Source organism: Dermacentor silvarum, chromosome 11 (assembly GCF_013339745.2).
Source record: "Dermacentor silvarum isolate Dsil-2018 chromosome 11, BIME_Dsil_1.4, whole genome shotgun sequence".
In the NCBI taxonomy this organism is placed as follows: Eukaryota; Metazoa; Arthropoda; class Arachnida; order Ixodida; family Ixodidae; genus Dermacentor; species Dermacentor silvarum.
In genome coordinates this window covers 92,490,020-92,512,081 of record NC_051164.1, presented here as the reverse complement: position 1 = coordinate 92,512,081, position 22,062 = coordinate 92,490,020, and the positions used below count along the sequence as shown (strand labels likewise).

Here is a 22,062-nt window from a genome sequence, read left to right as displayed (position 1 = left end):
AATGTTTTAGTAGATGATGAACATAATCCCGCTGATATATACGCGACCAATTCTCGGTACAACACATGTCCACATGTGCCGTATTGCTTTTTACAGACGTGTTCCGCCTCATTCGACATGCATTCTGCGTGGCCGAGGGCCAAGCCCACAACATCCGCGGCTGAACGCCTTCTATACCAGCGCAGCGCGGCGGCAACGCGTTAAGACGCGGGTGGTGGAGTTCGTGCGCTTGAAAAGGCGTGCCCACGCTTGTCCATCAAAACCAAGCTCAGTGCGCGTGTGTGGCCAGCCGCGCGCAGCGTGAGCGAATGCAGCGCCGCCTCGCGATCTCGTACACCGAGCACGCAGCTCCACGCATCTTGACCTTAACGCCCCCTCCCGGATTTCCTGATGGCCGGCAACGCGTGTAAGCTGAGCGCTTGCCTCGGTGCAATACTGCACAGCGACCTAAAGCCGAGGGTTGTAATCCTCGGAGTCTTACGAGAACTTCACCCGTTGAATTGTGGACAGCATTTCTTTGTTTCTTTGAGCGTGCGGAAGTCTATGTTTCATTGGCTTTCGGTTCGCATATGCAACCCCACACTGACCCTCTTTGCCCTTGCCCCTCCTTAAACCGCGATGCTTCCACGTCACCGGTTTTAGCTATAGGCGGAGTAATGAAACTGTGTTCAACCGTTACCTCTTCCGTTCCAGCACATCCAACCGAGCTCAAAAAGAAGATTCGTGCTCTGATGCGCTTTTACGATCAATTTCTTTCTGTCTTTCTTCGTCTCTTTCTTGGGCTTTTACGCTTTTAGACGAATAGTGAAGCGGCAACAAGATATCTAACCAGCGAACAATCCATCATTCTGGTACCCATGGGGGATAGGTACAGAAGCAGTAACGCGTGCGCAATTACAAAACGAAGCCCTAAATCACCATCTCATCTGCATAATTTGCTGCGAAACTCGCATGATCCATCTTCGGTGTGATTCGTTTAGTAAGCGAAACTCTTAAGTGACACCAGCTGTATGCTTTACTGACCGACCCAGAATACACAACAAAAGCTGTTTTCTCACTAACCACTATATACCGGCGTTTTTCCTGGCACGTCTGTCAGAGATACATTTAGCGTCTAAAGTTTCTGGACCAACTGTGCTGCAGTAAGAAACAATTTCGTGGAGGTTTATGCATGCAAAATTGCATTTGCAAGTGCATTCTGTAAATCGGTTCGTGAAATTTAAAGGTATGGTGAATAAATACTGAGCGAGAATTTCGGGTTATCAAGCTTTGTGGCGCAGTAATCGAAGGAGCGAGTACCAGTTCCTAGATTTGGCTGTGCGATCGATAGTGTGTTGTGTTGCAAAACATTTTGCCATCCGGACACTTTATATATATGCATGCCAACTCGGAAAATTATTAGTTGGGAATTTGTCGCTCTTTCTCTCCTGTCTTATTTTTTTTCCCTTCTACTTAACTTCCCCACCACCAATTTTGACAGTTGTGCGCCATTTAGACCACCATCATATTTTCAGAACACACAAAGACTTTCGTACGCAACTTTTAAGAATGGGAGACGCCTTTGCGAAAGCGGCAAAATGACTCCAGGTCACTGGATGATCATGAAAGCACTGTTTCCCCCCAGCCCCCGAAACAAACTTGAAAAAACGCCTCCCTGCCAATCGCTTTTTGCTCTTACGCTTGGCACGGGACACAAACGTAACGTGATTATCAGTCCAAGTGCACAATCGCAAGTACCGTCCCCATAAGTGGCTCGCTTATACGAACTCCGATGGCTCGTTTCCTTGACATCGTTTTGCCTTTTCTTTTTCCTTCGGACATATAGTTGCGCAGAAATAAAGACGGGAACTATAGCAAACACAGCCACCACGCACCGAGAAAGAAAATACAGCGAACAACAACAACACTGGATACAGCGTGCCCACGTCAGCACCGCGTGTGCTGAAGACACCGAGCCCCGTCTGCGCCGGCATCGATGCTTTTCGGTCTATCTCCACACTCCGTAAACAAGAGCAGTTACTAAGTAGGAGCGCAAGCCAGCTGAGACACGCGTCGCAACAAAGGAAGAGTGGCTGTGGCATGGGAGGCGAGGTAATACGAAGAGCTGGGAGCAACAAAGCCCCGTATTCCTCGGTGCAAAAAAAAAAAAAAAGAAGAAGAAGAAGAAGGATCAGACGAGTGCAGCGTTCACAATACGCATTGCCCGCGCTCAGCGTCTTCGCTTGCACTGGAAACACAAAAACATCTAGCAGACCAAGCGCCCGCTGTCACCAACGGTTATTCTTATACTATTGCCGCATCCCAGATCTCCGGTCGCTTCTCTTCTTTCCCGGTCGTGTTACCGCGTTCACCCAAACGTAGACCGCACACACGGTGTGCATTGCCCTTGGCTTTTAAGCGTATCCGACTGTGTGCGCCAATGCGACATGGTGTTTGCGATGTGCGCCTATAAATTGCGGTGCTACTACTTACCACCAAGTGTAATGCTTACCCATCTTTAGCAGCACCGCTCAAGACAAGGGCAAGCAAAAAGAACGCGGGACAAGCACTGTCCTTCGTTATTTTGCTTGTCCTACTCTTAAGTGGTTCTGTTGAAGATGGATCGTTACCAACTTGCCCGATTTGCAATCCTAGTAACGCTTACCACCTAGTACACAGAACACCTTACCGCCACCTTACCACCTAATACGGAGGACCTAATAATTATGGTCAGCGCATGTCCTGTGTTGTTTTGCTTCCCCTTGCCCAATTTGCAGTCCTAGTAACGCTTACTACCTAGTGCACAGAACACCTTACCGCCACCTTTCCCACCTTACTATACCTAATACACAAGAATAATTACACAGGACATCTGCTGTCCTGCGTTGTTTTGTTTGTCCTTGTCTTAAGTGGTGCTACTGAAGATGGATCGTTACCATCTTGCCCAAATTGCAATCCTATTCACGCTTACCGCCTCACAGCCGATTGCTTTACACACCGGTATATATCGTTTTACCCGTCGTGGTGCCTTATTGGCAATGACATTTCGCTGCAGAGCACGAGGTCGCGCGAGCACGGGGTGCAGTTCCTGGACGTTAAACCCCACAACTTCATATTGTTTGTTGTTGCCGTATACTGAAAATATACCCGGTGTCACTTTCTTAATTGAACGTACGCCTCTATCTGAGGTTTTAACTCGCACTATTGCAGCAATCGTTTCTTGAATATCGGTCGGGTGCGTTCCCTTCCATGTCGGCGTTCTTGAACGTTTCATTGCATGGCGCAGTCAATGCTCAATCAAGAATTAGGCTGTTGGTTTCATCCACGGCTTGAAGACATCAGCGCCCAAGCGCGTTCTTTTCTCGTGGCGCATTGGTGTGTGGCTCGAACGGAGACACGCATGGACGACCATCAATCTCAGTTATCACTTCCGTGACTGCACGCCTCAGCTTGAAGACACTGTCTTCACTGGCATGCATGGCGGTGATCTTATGCGCGTCTCATGAGTGAGACAGCTCAGATGGCGCGGGAAGAAGCCCTATGTGTGAGAAAACATGTATTGCGCTATCGTACAAGGAGCTATCTTACCCAGCGACTGCGGGCACAGGTATAAAAAAGATGTACTCTGTGTTATCAATCAGGGTTCGTCTTTTTTTTTTGTATTTTGATCTCGTCCTTCATTCTAATCATCTAGAGTAGCATACCAGGAACATCGCTAGTATATCATCTCCAGCACTAATTAAATCTCTCTCTCTCTCTCTCTACCACTCCTGTGACTTTTGCTTTTTTATATTATTCACCACTGATTTCATCAGAACATAACTGGAAGTGATCGAGCGCGTTTGTCAGTTACATTTTTTATTCATCCTCAACCGCTTGTGCACTGTAGTCTTCAAATTCTAAGACTGACGCAAGACAGACGTAATTAGCGATCGCTCGGAGAGTCGTTTGTCCTGCAACCTACATATGTATATACAAGGTGTCCCGACTATCCTGCACCAAGATTTAAAAATATGCAAATGCTACGCAGCTGGACATGTAGAACCAAGGTAATGTTGTTTGCCGTCGTTTGGAGATAGATTTTTTTAATTCCGCCTAATTACATAATTAGTCGTATTAATCAACTTCTGAAATGTTATAATTAGATGAAAATGACAATGAGAAAATTGTAGACTAACATGAAAAACTCCCGATACAGCTTTCTGGTGCTCAATACGTGCTACATAAAAGTTTTCTTCTGAGCGTGAAAGAAGCCCGCAAATACACGCAAAATTGCGGCGCGACTGGCCTCGAGGCACTTTGCGTGTATTCGCGGGCTTCTTTCACGCTATATACTTGAAGTAGACGCATAACGACGAAGAAGATGGTCATGATGATGAGCCTACACAGGCGTCCTACGACTAACGACAAACTCTGGCAAACGTCGTTTCTAGCTAGCGTCATAGGCAGTGTATGCAAGCACCGGACATTACACCGGACGTCGATTACGATTGTCACAAACCTACGCCAACATCCTAAGCCTGGCCATATCAACACGGGCAAGCATCCACGCGCAAGACAGACTTCGCATACACGGGCAGTGGACATGAAATTAAAAGAGAATGATCATGATGAGGATGATAACGAAACTATGCAAGTGTACGTGCACATTACGCAAGCACGGACCCTGCATTAACCATCGTGAGGAATGATAGGAAAGAAATGCTTAATGACAGGAAATGTATAGAGGCCGGCTTGAGGCACATTCTTCCATCGATTTACTGTGTGCTGGGGCTAGGAGGCAAAGAAAAGAGGAACATTGACGTTGATGGCATAGGGATGAGAAGTGGACCTGCCAGTTGACACTTATTACACCGCCAAGCATACCCACACTGCGTATACGCTGCCGTAAGGAAAACTTATTACTATATAGCGTGCTGCTTGTTTGCGCGTTTCTACGGCAGTAGAGCTGAAAGGCAGCCGCCGTCGCCACGGCAGTGCCGACACCACGTGCCCGTGAGGTAGCGGATGCACGACGACCCTCCCAGTTCTCTCATCCGTCCCCGTGGCGGGCGGGGAAGACGAGCTCCGGTTTTATGAAGCGCCGCCGCCTCTTCCTTCTCCGGTGGCTGCGCTGTTTCTAAGGGCGAAGAGGATTTCATTGTTGCCGCCAGCTCGGCATGCGGGTTTCCCTCGGCCGCGCTGCGCGGCTCCTTTGAGTACGCAATCCTTTCGGTCCTACGGTTAGAGCCGCTAACGTTTTCTTTTCATTGTTTTCGTTTGTATCTCGTTTTGTTGCTGTTCAATGCTCTTTTACTCTTTGAGTTTCAGTTTTCTGCTATTGTTGTCAAGCGGGGACGTAAAGTGAGTTGCCGCTCCTCGCCTTGTGCGCTAAGACGGCTATAAGAAGTAAAGAGCGCCGGTGAGAAGTAGAGCGAAGCACTAGACGGTCTTCCGAACGTCTTCTGCATGCAGCTTAGACTAGCTAGCTTTCATTCTCTTGTTCTTTCGTCTTGTTTTTTTTTTTTTCTTTTCTTTTTGTAGAAAGGAGTGAGTGAACAGGTGCTTCTTTTGCATTATAAAGGGGAGGCGACGTGCTTACCGCCGTGCAACCCCATCGCGAATGGGTCGGGCATTGTAATGAGTTACCGCACAAGGTTGCGTTTCTGCGTGGTATCGGTTGTGTCACGTTGGCTCGAATAGTTTACGCGCGGCTCAGTTCGTCCCCGTTAAAGTATTTCTCTGCAGCGCCAAAGTCAGCGACTATCTCTTTTTTCTCCCCCACAGTTTTGTTCTGCGTCCAACGTCTTTTGAACGCAACATTTCTTTCTTTCTTTCTTTCTTTCTTTCTTTCTTTCTTTCTTTCTTTCTTTCTTTCTTTCTTTCTTTCTTTCTTTCTTTCTTTCTTTCTTTCTTTCTTTCTCTTTACAGAAGGATTGAGCAGTCAATTTTACACACGAAAAGGTTTCGTGCAGATACTACTGTTCAACAACCATGCATATGCACGAGAAATGTGTCAGTCTATGTGTTATAGAACAAAGCGTGTCCGCGCGCGCCACAATCTGATTATATGCGTGCCTTCATACTCTTAGATTATGCGTACATTCTATTTCAAGGGCGTTCTGCTCGCAATCCTTGAGGCAATATGCCTTTATTGTTGTTGTTGTCACATAGAAGTATTCGCGTCGTTGCTGTTCTTGACGTCGTCGTATAGTAGTAGTAGTAGTAGTAGTAGTAGTAGTAGTAGTAGTAGTAGTAATAGTAGTAGTAGTAGTTGTCTGATACAAGTATTCGTAGTGCTTCTGGATATTTCTCTTTTGTTTTCTCTTCCCTTTCTTTATTATTTCTGAGTAGTGCATTTGGAGTCTTGGGATAGCCGGTCCTAAAAAGGCCTACCTACCGTCCCGTTTGCTTTCTGCTTTTTATTGTTTTTCAAAACTTATTTTTTTTTTAATGGCACGTGCCTATAGCAGGAAGGATTAGTCAGGGATTGCCCTGGAAACAACGAAGAAGGATCTCGTCTAACCGCTAACTACTACAGACAGCATATATACTCATATTTCGTATATAGAAAAATACATAAAGACAACCGGAAACAATTGAAACACTGACAGGCCTATTCACGACGGATCCGCGTGAAATAAAAATCAAACCAAGGCTTTAAGGATAAACGGCGTTTTAGCATGGCTACCTTCTTGTAGGGACAAAGCAGCCGCCCACCGCAACGCACATACTCTCTTCCAGGTACGACACGGTCTGCAAAGTTGCGGTCACACACTTCTTTTGTTCAACCGCGCTTGAGGTAGCTTAGTTCTGTTCTATCGCCGTCGAAAAAGATGCAAACAGATCGTCGATTTCCTCTGCAGCATTGGCGCACAAGTATAGAGAATGGGAAGTATGCCAGGTACAAAAAAAAAAAAAAAAGAGAGACTGACCACGCCGACAGTCTTGCCAACGCAACTTAAACTGGCACCATTTGTAAGAAATGGCGTACAGCCCTTCTTTGCACGAAATATTCGGTGTTTCTTTCTTATTATGAATAGTACGTGAAGAAAAATTGGTCGGTAGGCCTCTATGGAGCCGCGGCAATCGCAAATTCATAAAATGCTACGCCAGACGGATATATATGTATATATATTGTGTGTGGAAAAGGAAAATAAGGAAAGTAGCACGAACACAAAGTGACCCTTAAGCACACCAGGGTATTTCCTTTAAATATTACTCTGCAGCCACCACTAGGACAGGCTGAGCGTTATAACGACTTGCCGAGGTTCCCTCCCATCTACTTTAGGTAGTTTCAGTTCTTGCATGCATTTCATGAGTGATTTCTTTTTTTTTTAAACATGCCATGTACGCAAACACAGCCCTCTACCCCAACTACGCCGGCCTCCTCTTAATTTTTGGCGCTAGCTACATTGAGAAAAGGCAAACTGATGATTTCACCTAAGTTCTCGCTTATAGATATCACTGCGTAACTGTCAAGTGAATGTGTTAACGTCATAACAGGTTTCTTGATGATTGTGCAGCCTCTAAGCTTAGTAATGGCTGCTTCCGCCTGAGCCGAGCACATATGTGTGGTTTCTTTCTAAGCGAGGACTTACAAGGCTTTGCGTCGAAGCAGGCATTTTTTATCCTGCGTCTCAGGCTTTTCAGGTCAATCATGGCTAGCCCCAGCTTTGTACCTTGTCTAGCTACCCCGACTTCAAAAAATCTTTTGTTAAATTGACTGAACCAAACACGTTTGGCTCCTCTTTCTGGGGCGACGAAAGGATTTAATTCAAGCGCCAGCTTTTGAACGGCATGTTCTCTCGCATAAAGGCGTCTCTCAAAATTAATTACGCGTTTTAGGACGCTAAGGAAAACTTGTTGCGCAGCCCTCTATGCTTGTTCTTATTGCGATAGCAATTATATGGACACTTCAATCGAATTTTTGGCTTCGCCGGCGCCGTGAGGTTCCGTATAAAGTCCAAGGGCGATAAAATCGTCGCCACGCGCCATATGTGCGAATGAAAGCGCGGGGACGCGCGCTTTCACGGAGAGCGAACACACGGCGGAGAGCAAACGCGACTTCTTCCGTCGCGCGAAAGGTCGTGGGGTTACGGGAGGGAGGGGGGGCGACGCTGTGCTGCGTCGCCAAATGCGTATCTTGCAACCGGGCGCAAGGGGAACTGGCGACTCAATCTCCCACGCGAAAGGAGGAAAGCGGGAAGGCAGCGCGGGAGAGAGGCGGGGCGGCTTCTACTCTGACAACTGCGTACATTTGCGCAGGTGCGGGCTGTCGCGCGCACCGTATCTTGAAAGCGATGTCCACAGGGCTCTGACCTTTGTATGCGCTGTGCTTTCGCCGCTCAGTTTCCGTTGAAGCGATAGACCGCACGAACCTTCGCTCGCTGCGGCCACCGCGCTTGCTCACGCCAGCGTTTTGACAGTGGTTGTCTGCGGTCATCAAGTGTGATCTATTCATGTGTGATTGTGCGCGCTGACACCACACTTGTTAATTCCGTTAGTAAGCGAATGTGTCCAAGTTTATGCTGCCGATAAAGCTACTATCCCTACTACGTATAGCTCTCTACTAATTTGCTATCGCAATTTATGCTTCACCTTTCGGGCGAAACTGCGACATTTTTTAATGAAGCTCATGTTCCTTTAAATGCTATTTGATCTTTCTAAAGCTTACTGCATAGAATTGTATTGCGCCTAAGCTGACCACGCTTTGGTACATCAGCATGTACTTCTGGTGCTCAGCTGCGTAAGGTACTATGAACAGTTGCTCAGTGGTATAAACTATACGGCTTTGAATGCAAATATAGAAAGAAACGGACTGTTGAGACCAAAGCATTTAAATACAAGGCTTAATGTCTCAAATAACATTCGTGCTTTGGGTAACGACGTGTTGGGGGCGTCTGGTTTGATTATGATCACTTTTTTATTTTTTTATTATTTTTTAAATAAATTTTTCTACAGTTCTAAAGCTTGCCCTACGACATAAAACGTGTAAAGCGTGCATGTTATATGTATACTTTCTTGCGCTCAGCTACCTTAGTCTCTTTAGCCTGAGAGAACGACTAAATAGAGCAAAGAATTATATACAAATATAGAGTGGAATGAATGGGTCAAACAAGTATGGCGAAGGACATCCCTTTTGGATTTTATATCAAGTACCAAAAACGTTGTGCATATCTGCGAACACTTGCTTGCACGATAGCCGAGGTGCAAAATAAGCCAAAGTAGCTTTTCAAAACATAAGCCTTTACAAAATGCCTTAGGAAACTGTTTACACCCCCGGAGGTAAGCTTTTCCGATGCATTCAGTTTCCCAATCGTCATCGAAAACGAAAACATCGGAAATAAAAACACAGCGACAGGATGTGTAGGCAAGCGAGTTAGTAGGGAAAGATCGAAACATTTTCGAAGCTTTACGCATCATGCAGGCGAACACGTCGCGTACCGAAAAAAAAATAGTTGTTGATGTTTGCACTCGACATTTCCCGACTCAATTCCGGAACGACGTTTGGTGCTCCAAAGGCAAATGTTTATCGGGACGCGTTTATTGACGCAGCCTTCGCGTCCGTGCATTGTATAGAGGGCGCGGTCGGCACTCGAACGAACAGAATGAGAATAAAAACGGTAAATGGGAACAGGAAAGGCCGAGAATTCGATTTCCTGCGGCACGATCTGAAATAGGCGCCGTTGAGTGTGTGTCGTTGTATATCGCGAGACGACGCGGGAAACTCGTGCCTATGTTTGTGTAGGTAAACGGCAATATAAAAACGCTTTGATCTCGGCGTTTGCATAAAAATACATAATAGGTCGTTATCGCATCGAACTAGCTTATGTTCGCTCTGCTATATAGGTCCTCTCGCTCGGGAAATTTTCGAGGCATGCACCCCTTTTAAAAGCCAAGCTGCTCTTTGCGAACGTCGCCGGGTTTTCGTGTCCGTGCATGGAGCTATGTTCTTGTCACTGAATAGGCCAACTAATCACAGCGGAAAAGGCGCGCGTCACCACCGCCGGGATCCTTGCATTGCCACCAGGTGGCTCTGGTCCCCGCGCATCCGCTGCAGCGGCGGCGCCGGCCGTGCGGGGAAAAGAAAAATACAAAGAAAGCTCGCCTTCGCGTATCCGCAGCTGCAGGGTAATGAGGAAGTAAGTGCTTCTTGCTGATAAAATGGATTCCGCTTGCGCTACGTATTTATTTTCGCAACTGAACCAATGTAGGGTTTTGTCAAGGCGGTGAATAATTGCGTCACATGTTTCACAAGAGCCTAATATGTGTTTAAAAAGCCGGTTCAAGAGAGAGAGAGAGAGAGAGAAGAAAGGGGAAAGGCAGGGAGGGTAACCAGATGGGGAGATCCGGTTTGCTACCCTACGCTGGGGAGACAGGGGAGGGGGAGGTAAAGTGACAGGAAAGTAGAGATTCAAGATGCACGCTACTCTGAGTAGCGATAGCCGGTCTCTACACGAGAGCGTTTACGTCGTGTGTTGAATGTCAGGAACGATCTTGCACTAAAACGAAAATTGCGACGCATGCTGTGGTGTTCGGGACTGAGTATACGATGCGAACCATACTCGGACACTTACAGATACGGACACTTGTATTCAAATGATTGAGCGTGGTTGACCGACATGGCGATGACGTGAACGACACCAGCAAAATCGCTGTCCGGCCTAATGTAAGTGATCTATCCTCCGCGCACCTCGGTTAAACTTGAATATTCTGCGGCAAAATCGCCTCCAGTGTCACGATGACGTGCTCCTGGGCCGTCATTTTCCATGTCGCCACCATAATGGTCCGCTGACAAGCTTTCCAGCCAACATTACCATTGCCAAACTCGTGTCATTGGTTTCCTCCGTGTATGTCACAATGCGACGCCCCGGCACGCAATTTCTTTAAACAAATTCATTCTGGTCCTTTTATACATTTTATTGTTCCTGACCCTTTTTCAATTCTAAATTTAATTCCTGAATTTACTTGTAATTATGTACCCAACCGCTCTGTTCAGCAGCTGTTCTGTAAATACAATGATGTTTTAAAAGTCATTATACCACGAGGTCCCATAACAGTGCTTCACTGTCTTACCACTTTCTCTTCATTTTTTTGCATTCCACTGCACCCTACTTCAAACCACTGCATTCTACTGTACCATTCATTCATTCATAGTGTTTAACATCTCAAAGCAACACTTGGGGATACAACAGGCGCAGCCCTTTCTTGACGAATACACCTTGACCGTAGACACGCAAACAAGGCGTGAATTCAAACGAAAAACGCATGCTTGAAGTGATCATCATCAGTTTAACAAGGGAATGTCTTGGCAACCAACGTTTCGCCAAGGGTACTTGTCTTCGCCATCGCGTCGCACTGATGTGCTGGTGCGATCTCGCTTATGGCGAAGTCCGCTTGTTGAAACGTGGGCTGCAGAGACATACCCTTGTTAGGCCACCGTTGACTGTTGGGAATCACTGCTGACTGGAACCCTACGGCACCGACACTACCTCGGCGCCACTTCCCGTAAGCACTGCAGCAACCGCCGCATAGTCCCCCCGCGCATGCGCTGTGCGGCCATGCCAGTGAAGAGAGCGGTGCGCGGGGATCAGATTCCATCTCTGCTCTTTATCTCTGCCCACACCCAGGCTCTGCGCTACACAGCGCCTGTCACGGCAGGGGTTCTGGCCATGTATACCGACGTCGGTCCTCGTTAGGCCTCAATTGCGCTCTGCATTAGCTCTAACGGCCGGCGGAACCGCCTGTACGCCGTCCGCGAATAGCCCCGATAGCAGGCGTTTAGATGTTTTTACGGAAGCCATTTTTTCTTGTTAGGGAAGACCGCACTCGGTTGGGGGGCGGCTTCCGGTGAAGTCCAGCAGCACGGTCGGAAAGGGCAAGGGGAGGGGGGGGGGGGTCGTTTAACGTCACTCACAATTTCCTCGCAGCGACGTTTTATACACATACGACTCCCGAGGCCGCCGCGTTCCGTCCGGCCGCAGTAATTTCATTCGGCAGCACGACGCGCCAAAACCGCTTCATCGTCGTGTATATACCCGGCCATTCTTCCTCATTCTAGGTTCTCGTCTCCCTCCCCCCCCCCTTTTTTTTTTTCTTTTTTCGTATTGATCCCGCAGGAGATGCTGCGTCATCAAAACCGTGCGGTGACGTGCAAGCTGCAGGGCTTTCCAGAAGCAATGAAGTCGCGTTCTGATAGACACTACTTAGTGTACGCGGCGCACGCGCCCGTTTTTCTGCGATGCATGCATCTCACCGCCCCCGTAATTCGCGAGGGCCGTACAGGCGTAACAGCTTATCAAGAAATTGACGCTGACATAATGAGATAAGCTTCTATCAGGGTGAACGTTCCAAGCGGATGCTCTCTGGCTATCGCAATAAGAGTACAGTGTATACAATGCAGACTCGCCAAATTTCAAGTTTTTATTTCAACCGTTTTATTGAAGCGCGGTAACATATAGAGATAAAGCCGACTAGACCGAAATATAAGCGTGAGTTTCCGGTATTCTACCACATGATGATAAGTATGGCTCAAGTACAACAAAATTTCAGTTCAAATTTACGCGTAGAAATGAAGTTTCGCCGACGTTGGTACTTTCAAGCAATTACTACCATGCCGACTAGCCAGACAGCTCGTGTATTTAGATTTAGGTGCACGTTAAAGAATCCCAGGCGGTCAAAATTAATCCTGAGTCCCCCTCTACGGCGTGCCTCATAATCAGATCGTGCTTTTGGCACGTAAAACCTCCAGAATTCATTCATTCATTCATTCATTCATTCATTCATTCATTCATTCATTCATTCATTCATTCATTCATTCATTCATTCATTAAGATGAACTGATTCGCTGTAATCAGACCATCTGCCAGTTTCCCATCGGCAGGGATTCAACGGCGATATCATCAATTTAAAACAAACCCAGTGTGAATTTACAATTTAAAATTGATTGTATTCTCGTAAGTACATTTGTGAGCAAGGTCGACGTCGTACGTAGACAATTTCTGCGCGAGAAGCATTTGCTCTTCAGTTGACTGACTTTACCTGATCAGGGTCAGTGACATTTATCGTTGTTGTTGTTGTTGTTGTTGTTGTTGTTGTTGTTGTTGTTGTTGTTGGTGGTGGTGGTGGTGGTGGTGGTGGTGGTGGTGGTGGTGGTGGTGGTGGTGGTGTTGTAGCAATTGTCATGGTCGTGGTTGTTGCTTACTAACTGCACACATATGGGAAAGTATAACTGCATCAGAGCCAGCTATCCCCATGCACAGTTGAGAAATTGTACCTCCAATTTTTTTCCCCACAAAAGCGAGCAATGTTAAATGTTTCTCTGGCCTTCGTAGCGTTCTTTGCTGCGCTTGAAATGGAGCATAGCTTCTCAAATGCTGCGCGCTTGGAGTGAGGCTGGGTGTGTATATATCGGCTCGTTTTCGGATGTATGTGCCTACCTCGCGCGATTTCTTTCCTGCGTCGACATAGCTCGGCCCGAAACGCGCCGTCGGATTCAGCTCGTATCTCTCTCTCTCGTTCTCTCGTTCTCCCCACCGTGTTATTGATCACACGATGCGCGGCTAAGCGACCACGTCTCGCGCAGTCGTTTATTCGCATTAGCCCGATTAATGGCCGTCGCTTGAAATTCCGCCTCGCGACACGGTCCGGCAGAGTCCACAGCTTTGCCCGTCGGGTGCGCTCGCTTTGTTTTGTATGCGCAGTCTCTTTTCTGACTTTTGAGTCGTTTTCTTGTTTTGTCCTCCTGCATAAGTATATATGGTCCGGGCCAGCCCTGGCTTTAATTCGTTCCGCTTGCGACAGTTCCCCCGTATTCGTGCTACTATATTTGCAACGATCTTGACATCCTTCTGCGTTTTCTCTATCCTTTCTTTGTCCTTTTTTTTTTCCTTTGCTCTTCCCTCTCTTGCACAACCGTGTTTTAATAAATCGAAGGGAAACATGAAGCGCCCAGTCGCTATTCAACTTCCGAGCGAAAGAAATTATGCGCAGTGAGTACCGGTTTTTAAGGACCAAATGAAACAAAGTAGGAATGGGAGGCTACAGAGCGACTAGAAAAAAAAAAACAAGAAAGAAAGCAGAAAGGCTCATCAGAGTCACATACGAGCATGTATCAACGTGGTTTCTTTTTCTTTTTTCTTTTCATGCCATTACTCGTCCTGTTTCAGGAGAGAAGAAAACTACGCGGGAGGCAACTTTCCGATTGTAGCCCATACGGCAGCTCAAGTTGTGTAGAACGCGTGATCTTCCCTGAGTGAGGACATTAACCGAATTCCCACGATTCCAAGCAACCTCCCAGCCAACCAGTCACGTTCCCATCCTTATCCCCCCCACTCCGCGCCTAAATGTAAGCAAACCAGCGTGTCTGCATTACCCACCCATCGGAAAATGGACCCAGCGGCAGGTAATCGTACTCACGACCTCCCGCTCTGCACCAGAACGCCTTAGCCATACAGCAAACCTTAGGCGCTTAATTGCAATCGATAAAAAAAAAAACGCATTCACATTCGCTGCACTGTGCAGAGTGGGCTTCGGCGACAACCACTGCTCATTTATGCGAAGTAATCTCTATTGCTGTTTCGCTTGTTCGCAGTCGCTCAATCCATTCGGCGTATTAATCTACACAGCGTGTATATATGAACAGAGCTACGCCGGGACGACGGTGTATTCGACGAAACAAAATGAGCAGGAGCGCACTGCGTGCGGCGATCGTTCGGCACTAATGACCGTAGCAGACTCGGTGCTCTGGCGAAGCTTAAATCGATTCGAGCAAAACTCGCCACTGCGAAGAAGATGAATTCGCATGCGCCGCGCCGCGTATTGATCGCTCGCGTTCGCGCGTCGACAGGTCACGCGCACAATTGTAATGATCTGTAGCGCTTGTATACTTGCTAGCGCGATAGAAGTTTTCGAATTCCGCTAATAGCTGGTAAACATGCTGCAGATGAGGTAAAGGGAGTAAATAGAAGCGTTAAAAGTGTGCGGATGAGGTAAAGGGAGTAAATAAAAGCGTTAACTGTGCACCGATGAGGTAAAGGGAGTAAATAGAAGCGTTAACTGTGCACCGATGATGTAAAGGAGTAAATAAAGCGTTAAGAGTGTACCGACACGATATTTCCGACTTGCATGTCTTGTTTTCGTCAAACAAAGGTTCGAGCCCTCTAACCCACATCAAAATATAGTGGCAAGTGCTAGCGCGCCCAAAATAACTTATACTTATAACACGTCCTTCTAGGAATCAGTTTTGAGAGTTACAGCAAAAGTGGCCGCGTCACGACGTCACTATGCAGTGGCTCACTCCGTCGCAGTTAGACGAAATGAGCGGATCATTCGTGTTTATTTATTTATTTATTTACTATCAGCAACTACGCCATAGCTAACTTTATTGTTGCACGATGTGTGGGAATTTTGTTCCGAGTCACGACGTCACAATAATGTTGATGACGTCTCGCGTTTCGAGACCAATTTTATTATCAAATTAATATGTGTTGACTACCAACGTTCATGTATTGGTAACTATGATCGTTTTACGTTTTAATGCCGGAACGGGCCTTTAGGGTATATGAATGAAGGAAAACGTGTGGTGGAGCTTTTATGACTTCCAAAATATCTGCCAGTAATCATTTAAAAAGTCGCAGGTACAGTAAAGCTCCTTCGTAGCTATTCCAAACGTATTGAAGCAAGAAAACTCAAGTGTAAATGTTGAAGAAATAATCGCCTTGAGTGTGCCTTTAGCACCTTTAACATACCTTTTATGTTGCATCATATGTCTATATTGTGTTCTGAAAAGCCGAACGCCTATCCGAAAGGTCACCGATTACCACTATCTTGCATCAGCTTACTTCCTCTCATCCTTGCAGATTTCGGCGTCCTTCTCACTTATTGTCATGACTGTTGTGTATGCGGCTTATGTGCAGTTTATTTCTGACGCACACGGAATCTTAAAACAGCTTGATGTAGCAGAAAGGATAAGTACATCACGCTGTGCTTACGTTGTAGTATATCGCATGTCTGTCGCGGTCACAGGTAATTTCGAGAGTACGAAATCGATTAGGAAATCCTTTAATTGAACCTTCGTTGTGTCGATGCAAGTTTTACCCGAGTTTCTTTGAGGTACATTCTTATGCAAAGGAGGACTGTATAAGCTATACGGATAGAGCCTTTGAACTCTGGAATATATCTTCGAGACATGCTATAGATTACCAAAGGCATGCTAGATTACCCTCACCACTTCCCACAAGAGGAGTGCTCTCTCGAATAAATCTCACCACGCTTGATTATTTGTGGTTTTAGCTTCATGGCACATAAAGCCGCGAAGGCGTTATTGCAGTACCTGAAGTCAGCAGGTCTTGGCGACCGTTTTTTAGACTGGGTGCACGCCTTCAAATGTGCGCGAAACTGTGCATCTCTCTCCCCCCTCTCTCTCTTCGTCCATATACCCCCTTCCCCCAGTGCTATGTATAGCAAACCGGACGTGCGTCTGGTTAACTTCCCTGCCTTTCCTCTCTTCTCTCTCTCTCTCTCTCACTAAGCTTCCTCTAGGGCTGACATTGCCAAAGGATGACAAAGAAGTCCAGACTGACCCCAGGAATGCCAGGCGTTCAATAACATTTGACCACGCGACGCAGTTGCTTTCGACTTTCGTATCACGCCAGGTGAGACGCAAGGCCAGAAGTTGCGTCCGAACGTGAACGTCTAGGCTGCGCCAGCACCACAGCTGTAAATAATCTCCTAGCAAACGAGCAAACGAGTCTGGACCAGGGGCAACGCACTGGCTTGATCGAGAACCTCGCTGGGCCACTTCGGGACAGGCGGCGGCGACGCCGGTAAAAAAAAACAACAGGAATTGAGTGAACAAAAAGAAAGAAAGGCACGCACGCCTTTCACTTTCACTGCACCCAAATTCCGCGCTTCGAACTAATGGCCCAGCCGCGAGGCGACCACTTTCTCGGGGACCACTGCTGCAGTGAAGTTACGCGCATGTTTACGCAAGGTAAACGCTGCGTGCCTTCGACGTCGTTGCGTCTCTGTTTGTAGTCGTCCGTAGGCACGCGAGGATGGGCGGAGCAATCGCCAGCACGAATGCAAGCCGAGATCCGGCTGCAAAAGTGTTGCACGCGTATGGACGCACCCGCCCATCCACTCCACCACCGAAAAATACGCACGCACGCACGCACGCACAGATACACAAGGCGAAAGAGCGCACACATATACACAAAATTCATGTTAGTAAAAGCATACCTGCCAACCTATGAACATTAAACAGCATAACATCCTGCGGACACGACACCGCGGAAGGAGAGAAATGCGCGGGGGGGGGGGGGGGGGCAACAAGTCTTTTGCTTACCTGGTTTCACACTGTCCTTGTTTCAAGATTCACATTGACAAGCACATTGTTTTAAATATTATTGCGATAGCAATTATATGGACACTCCAGGCACATTTCTGCCGTCGCCGTGATGTTCCGTATAAAATCCAAGGGCGATAACATCGTCGCCACGCGCTGTATGCTGTATGTGCCAGTGAAAGCGTGCGAGGGTGAGCCAACGATGGCGGCTGTCTCGCGCGCGCAAGGGAGGAAAGCGGGCAGGAAGCGCGCCGTCTTTCGCCGCGCGCAAGGTACCGGGGGGAAAGGAAGGGGGGAAGGGGGGGCTTTTACTCCGGCGGCTGCTACGTATGGCGCGGCCGCGTGGGCCTTATCTTGACAGCGATCTGCGATGCGGACATAGTTTGCCGAGTGCCGATAGCTTCGTGCGCGCTGCGTTTTTCGCCGCTTACTTCGCGTTTAAGCAAGAGGCAGCACGAAGGTCAATTCGCTCGCTGCTGCCGCCACGCTTCCTCACTCCAGCGTTTTGACAGCGAGTTTCCGCGGTCATTGAGTGAGATGTTTTCATTTTCTTCCTGCGCGCGCGTCACAGCATGCTTGTTAATTTATTCAGTATACGGCCGATAAAACTACTATCCTTACTTTCCTTACTTCGTAAGGCTATCTACTAATTTGCTATCGCAATCAATGCTTCGCGTTTCAGGCGAAATTGCGACATTTTAATATCGCAGTAACTTGTTAAGCGAATTTGCTGTTGCGGATATTGCCTGATTCGGGAACTTGCGTATATGAGCTTCATCGATTCAAGTACCCCTCTTGCATCTTTTCACTGCTAGAAAACGTCCAATTGAATGTTAGGGACCGACGACGCGGAACCTTTTTGGCGAACAAAATTAATTTTTCTCAGTACTGACGCAACATTCGTAAAATCGTAGAACGAGCCTAAACTCGTAAACTTTACGAAAATTTTGGGACCACTGGCAGGTATGCTAAACGGCAGGCGCGGAAACAAAGACGCGAGAAGGGAACGAAGAGGACAACACAGCAGCTTCTGGTGCCGGTGTTTTCACGCCTTTATTTTGGTAACATGAATCCCTACCAGCTCGCTCAGTTTTCAGTCGTTCTGATATTCATACACACAAGCACACACAAACGCGAACACGCGTGTTCTCTCGGTATTTTTCGAGACATCTCAAGAACCGACTACATCTGTGCTGTACGGAATTATGTGCGGGGCAGAAAACTGTCACAAGAATGTGTATAGAACTGCAGCACGCAGTGGATTCCCTGGGAATAAGCATGTCGACGCTGTCAATCGGGTGCAACATTTTCGTTTTCTTTCTTTTCTTTTTTTGGCAATTAAGATCTTTCGTTGGGTTGGCTGTTCCTCAATGGTCATATGGCATTTGTTACACTCGCATCAGTGCTCGGTTAGGTTTAGCTTGTTATATCGTGCGTCCCTGCTAACGTTAGCTAAGCTGCTCAATAAAAAAAAAACGATCAAGTTAAAAAAAAACGCTGCATGATACAATTATAATAATTATTTCAAAATGTTTTGTTTTCCTCCTCCATGTCTGAAACAACAAGCTGGTCGCATGCTGCAAAAGGCGACATTTATTTATTTATTTATTTATTTATTTATTTATTTATTTATTTATTTATTTATTTATTTATTTATTTATTTATTTATTTATTTATTTATTTATTTTTAGTTTTGTTACATTGATTCTTATGGGCGCGCCATGATGTGGTTTTTGTAGAACGCTCTTCGCAATGCGTTTTTAAGAAAGGCACTCACGCTATACACACCCTTAGTGATTTTGAATACGGACTAGTTCGAACACTATGTTGGCATTCAGGGTCTCAGTCGCTTCGCGAGTGTGGCCGGAGTAAGTAACTATATCGATATGAAAAATGCACATGATACAAGAAAAAATTACTATGACTTTAGTGTATCTTTAATGCGGGTAGCGCACACTTTCTCTTTGAATCACTTTTTAGCGTCCTTTATGATAGGGGCTTCGTCCAAGATGGATATGAAAGCACCAAGGCTGGCCACAGCCTTTCTAAAATTTCCACAAAACATTTCCACCGCACAAGGATCGAAAGCAACAGGACAGAAAGAAGGCTAGTCATCAACTTATTTTTACTAGGAAACGGATATTACAACCCATGTGACAACAGACAGGGGTCCCGGCTATGTTAGAGCCCGCACCTGCGCAGGTTGAGCAGTTGTCTTAAATTGTTTATAGCTCCTTACGGGGGAAAAATGGACGCTGAATGTATTCGTAGAGCCGCCCGTAAACGCTGGGGCTACCGCTAAGCGAAGTCTAGGTTGTTGGTTGTCGATGAATATACGAATCCTCGTCAGATTCTTGCACTAGGCCACTCAGGTTTGTCGTCCCGTACGGTCCAGGTCTGCCCGTGTAGCTGCGTACGGCAACACTCACGTTTGCTGAAAGCAACGTCTCGACCATTCCTGGGCAGTCCGCGAAGACAAATGGAAGAGGCCCTGTTGTTTTGAAAAGCAACAGTGGCTATTGTTAACTTCATATCAGAGTAAATACTTTGCAGATAGCGGAAGCGCAACTCCAACGCAGACACGCGTTGGTGTGTTCATTGTGTCTGTGAAATACTTAGCTCAAGTATTACCTGACACGACGTGACTTCACTCTACTAACCCGTTAAATCTAATAATCGAATGATGTTGAGGCCGTCTTTGAGAAATATCGGTCCATCTATTGAAACGTCGACCAACCTGTCTGAAGCACTTTACTCCTGTTTATCCAACTTTTATACCACAGCTCAAGTGTGTAGTATCAGAAACGGAGAGCCAACTATCCAGCTTCCGTCGACCTATTGAGTTAACAGAACGCAGGGGTGGATGAAAAGCTTCCTCCTAGAAGGCGAAGAGGCTCTGAACAGCGCAAACAAGCCTGTCGTCGAAAAATAAAGAAACCGGCCACGTCGCGTCTAAAGCGCAGTTGGTTCTAAGAATAAATCCACACATAACAACAAATGCGACAGGTTCTCTACTCACCTGAAGTTGTGTATGTCGATAGACTTTGGCGGCCGAGATGTCGGCAGCACCTGAAATAAACACACAGAACAAGAATAAGCAAAGATCGAACAAAAATAAGCAACATTACTGTAATCGCAAACTTCGTTATACAGCATGCTCTCAGTCGGGCGGAATTGTACTGCCACGGTGAGACTTAACCCGAATAATGGGGACACATTTCTACAGGCTTAACATTCAGAAAGATTTGTTGTAATGCGCAAACCTCAAACGATCTTGAAGGAAGACGCATTAAGCTAGTAGCATCCATTCAAGGCACCCCAACCAGGAATTTCTAGCACTATTTGAAAGAGAAGCGAACGGCGTGTTCAGGATAAGCATGCCGTAATCTCGGTAACGAGCAGATTTAACAGTGCAACAAAGGACACGAGAACGAAAGAAAAGGACAGCTCTCTGTACCAGACCCTTCTACGTTCGGCGACGCGCTGTTCAGTTGCTCTTTCTAAGCTTTGCGACACAAATGACAAAACTATGACAAGTTGAACTATACATCACCACAACTATATGTTTTCTTTTTTTTTTTTTCGTCTAACAATTACTCCTCAAATCCCTTAATGTCGCTCGCGCACCAGAACACTTTTAGGTGCCACCAAAAATGGGTTTTTCCGGTCGAATAGCGGCAGGGGAGAACGGCTACTTGCAGTTAGTGACTTGCCTTCCTTGCTTCGATATCTTAAGTTTATATCAGGTTATGCATGGACTGACACGGCGCCTTCCGAAATAACCACCAATAACTGCCGGCGTAAAACCATCATTACCAAGATGAGCTAGATAAGCAACCAGAGCGATAGAAACACACCAAGTAGCTGTGACCACAGCCCAGCGTTCTGTGACCCAGCGTTCGTAGTCATATTACACAAATAGCCTGCCTCGACTCGTGCTTCCGACGTAAGATCTTTAAGTTATGCCGTCTTATTACAGAGTGATAAACCACTGAACCACAAAGTCTGCATCCCAACTCCGGCTTTTGACGTGAATTCCTGAATCGACCATCCATGACTGTGGGGGAAAAATCCATTCGCGCGAAAATCGCGCAGTACATAAACGAAGACATATTTCTAGAACATATATGTCTAGAATAGACATATTTATTTATTTTTTCCTGTTGCCTGACTGGGTAACCGGACGCGTATGAGCGCTAATTAGGCGCAGTGAGGAAGTTGCAAACGCGCTCTTATTAAAGATAGTTCCATGGTCATACGACCGTGCAGTCAGGCCCGGCACCAACACGGTCTGTGATTACGGGAAAACTACGCATATATAGCAGTATAATAGCAGTATATAACCGGAACTCAACTAACAGAGCGTGCAGTAAATACAACCCTCGTTAGAAGGCAAGAGCGAAAACAAAATTCAATAAAGAAAAAAAATATCAGAGGCAAGAACAACATTTTCTTCTCGCTTAAACACCGCAGGCCTGCAGGTTTGCGGAGGGCCTTCCTTTGCAAAGCGGTCAATCATCCGCGAAGAGAGCGCCACGCGAGGCCATGTATAAACCTTTTAATTTCCAAGCGTTAATGCTTTCTTATATACGTGGGAATGGCACGCTCTGACGTGCGCGCGCAAGCTCGCACGCACGATCGTTTCTATTAGCGGCTTTAGTATACAGCCGCTTTGAACTCCCAGCAACAACCGGTTTTATAACGGAGTCAGGAGCAAAAAAGGAATGAAAAGAAAAGAAAAAACAGAGAAAGAA

The 22,062-nt window shown here is 46.6% G+C and overlaps 1 protein-coding gene across 1 annotated transcript in view; it reads right to left on the bottom strand.

The window, feature by feature from the left end:
• Positions 1-22,062, bottom strand: part of LOC119434113 (uncharacterized) — a 247,470-nt gene that overhangs the window by 116,362 nt on the left and 109,046 nt on the right. Inside the window, exon 3 of the mRNA XM_037701433.2 lies at positions 20,328-20,377. The gene's annotated coding sequence lies outside the window, so the exon portion shown is untranslated. The remainder of the gene's footprint in view (positions 1-20,327; positions 20,378-22,062) is intronic.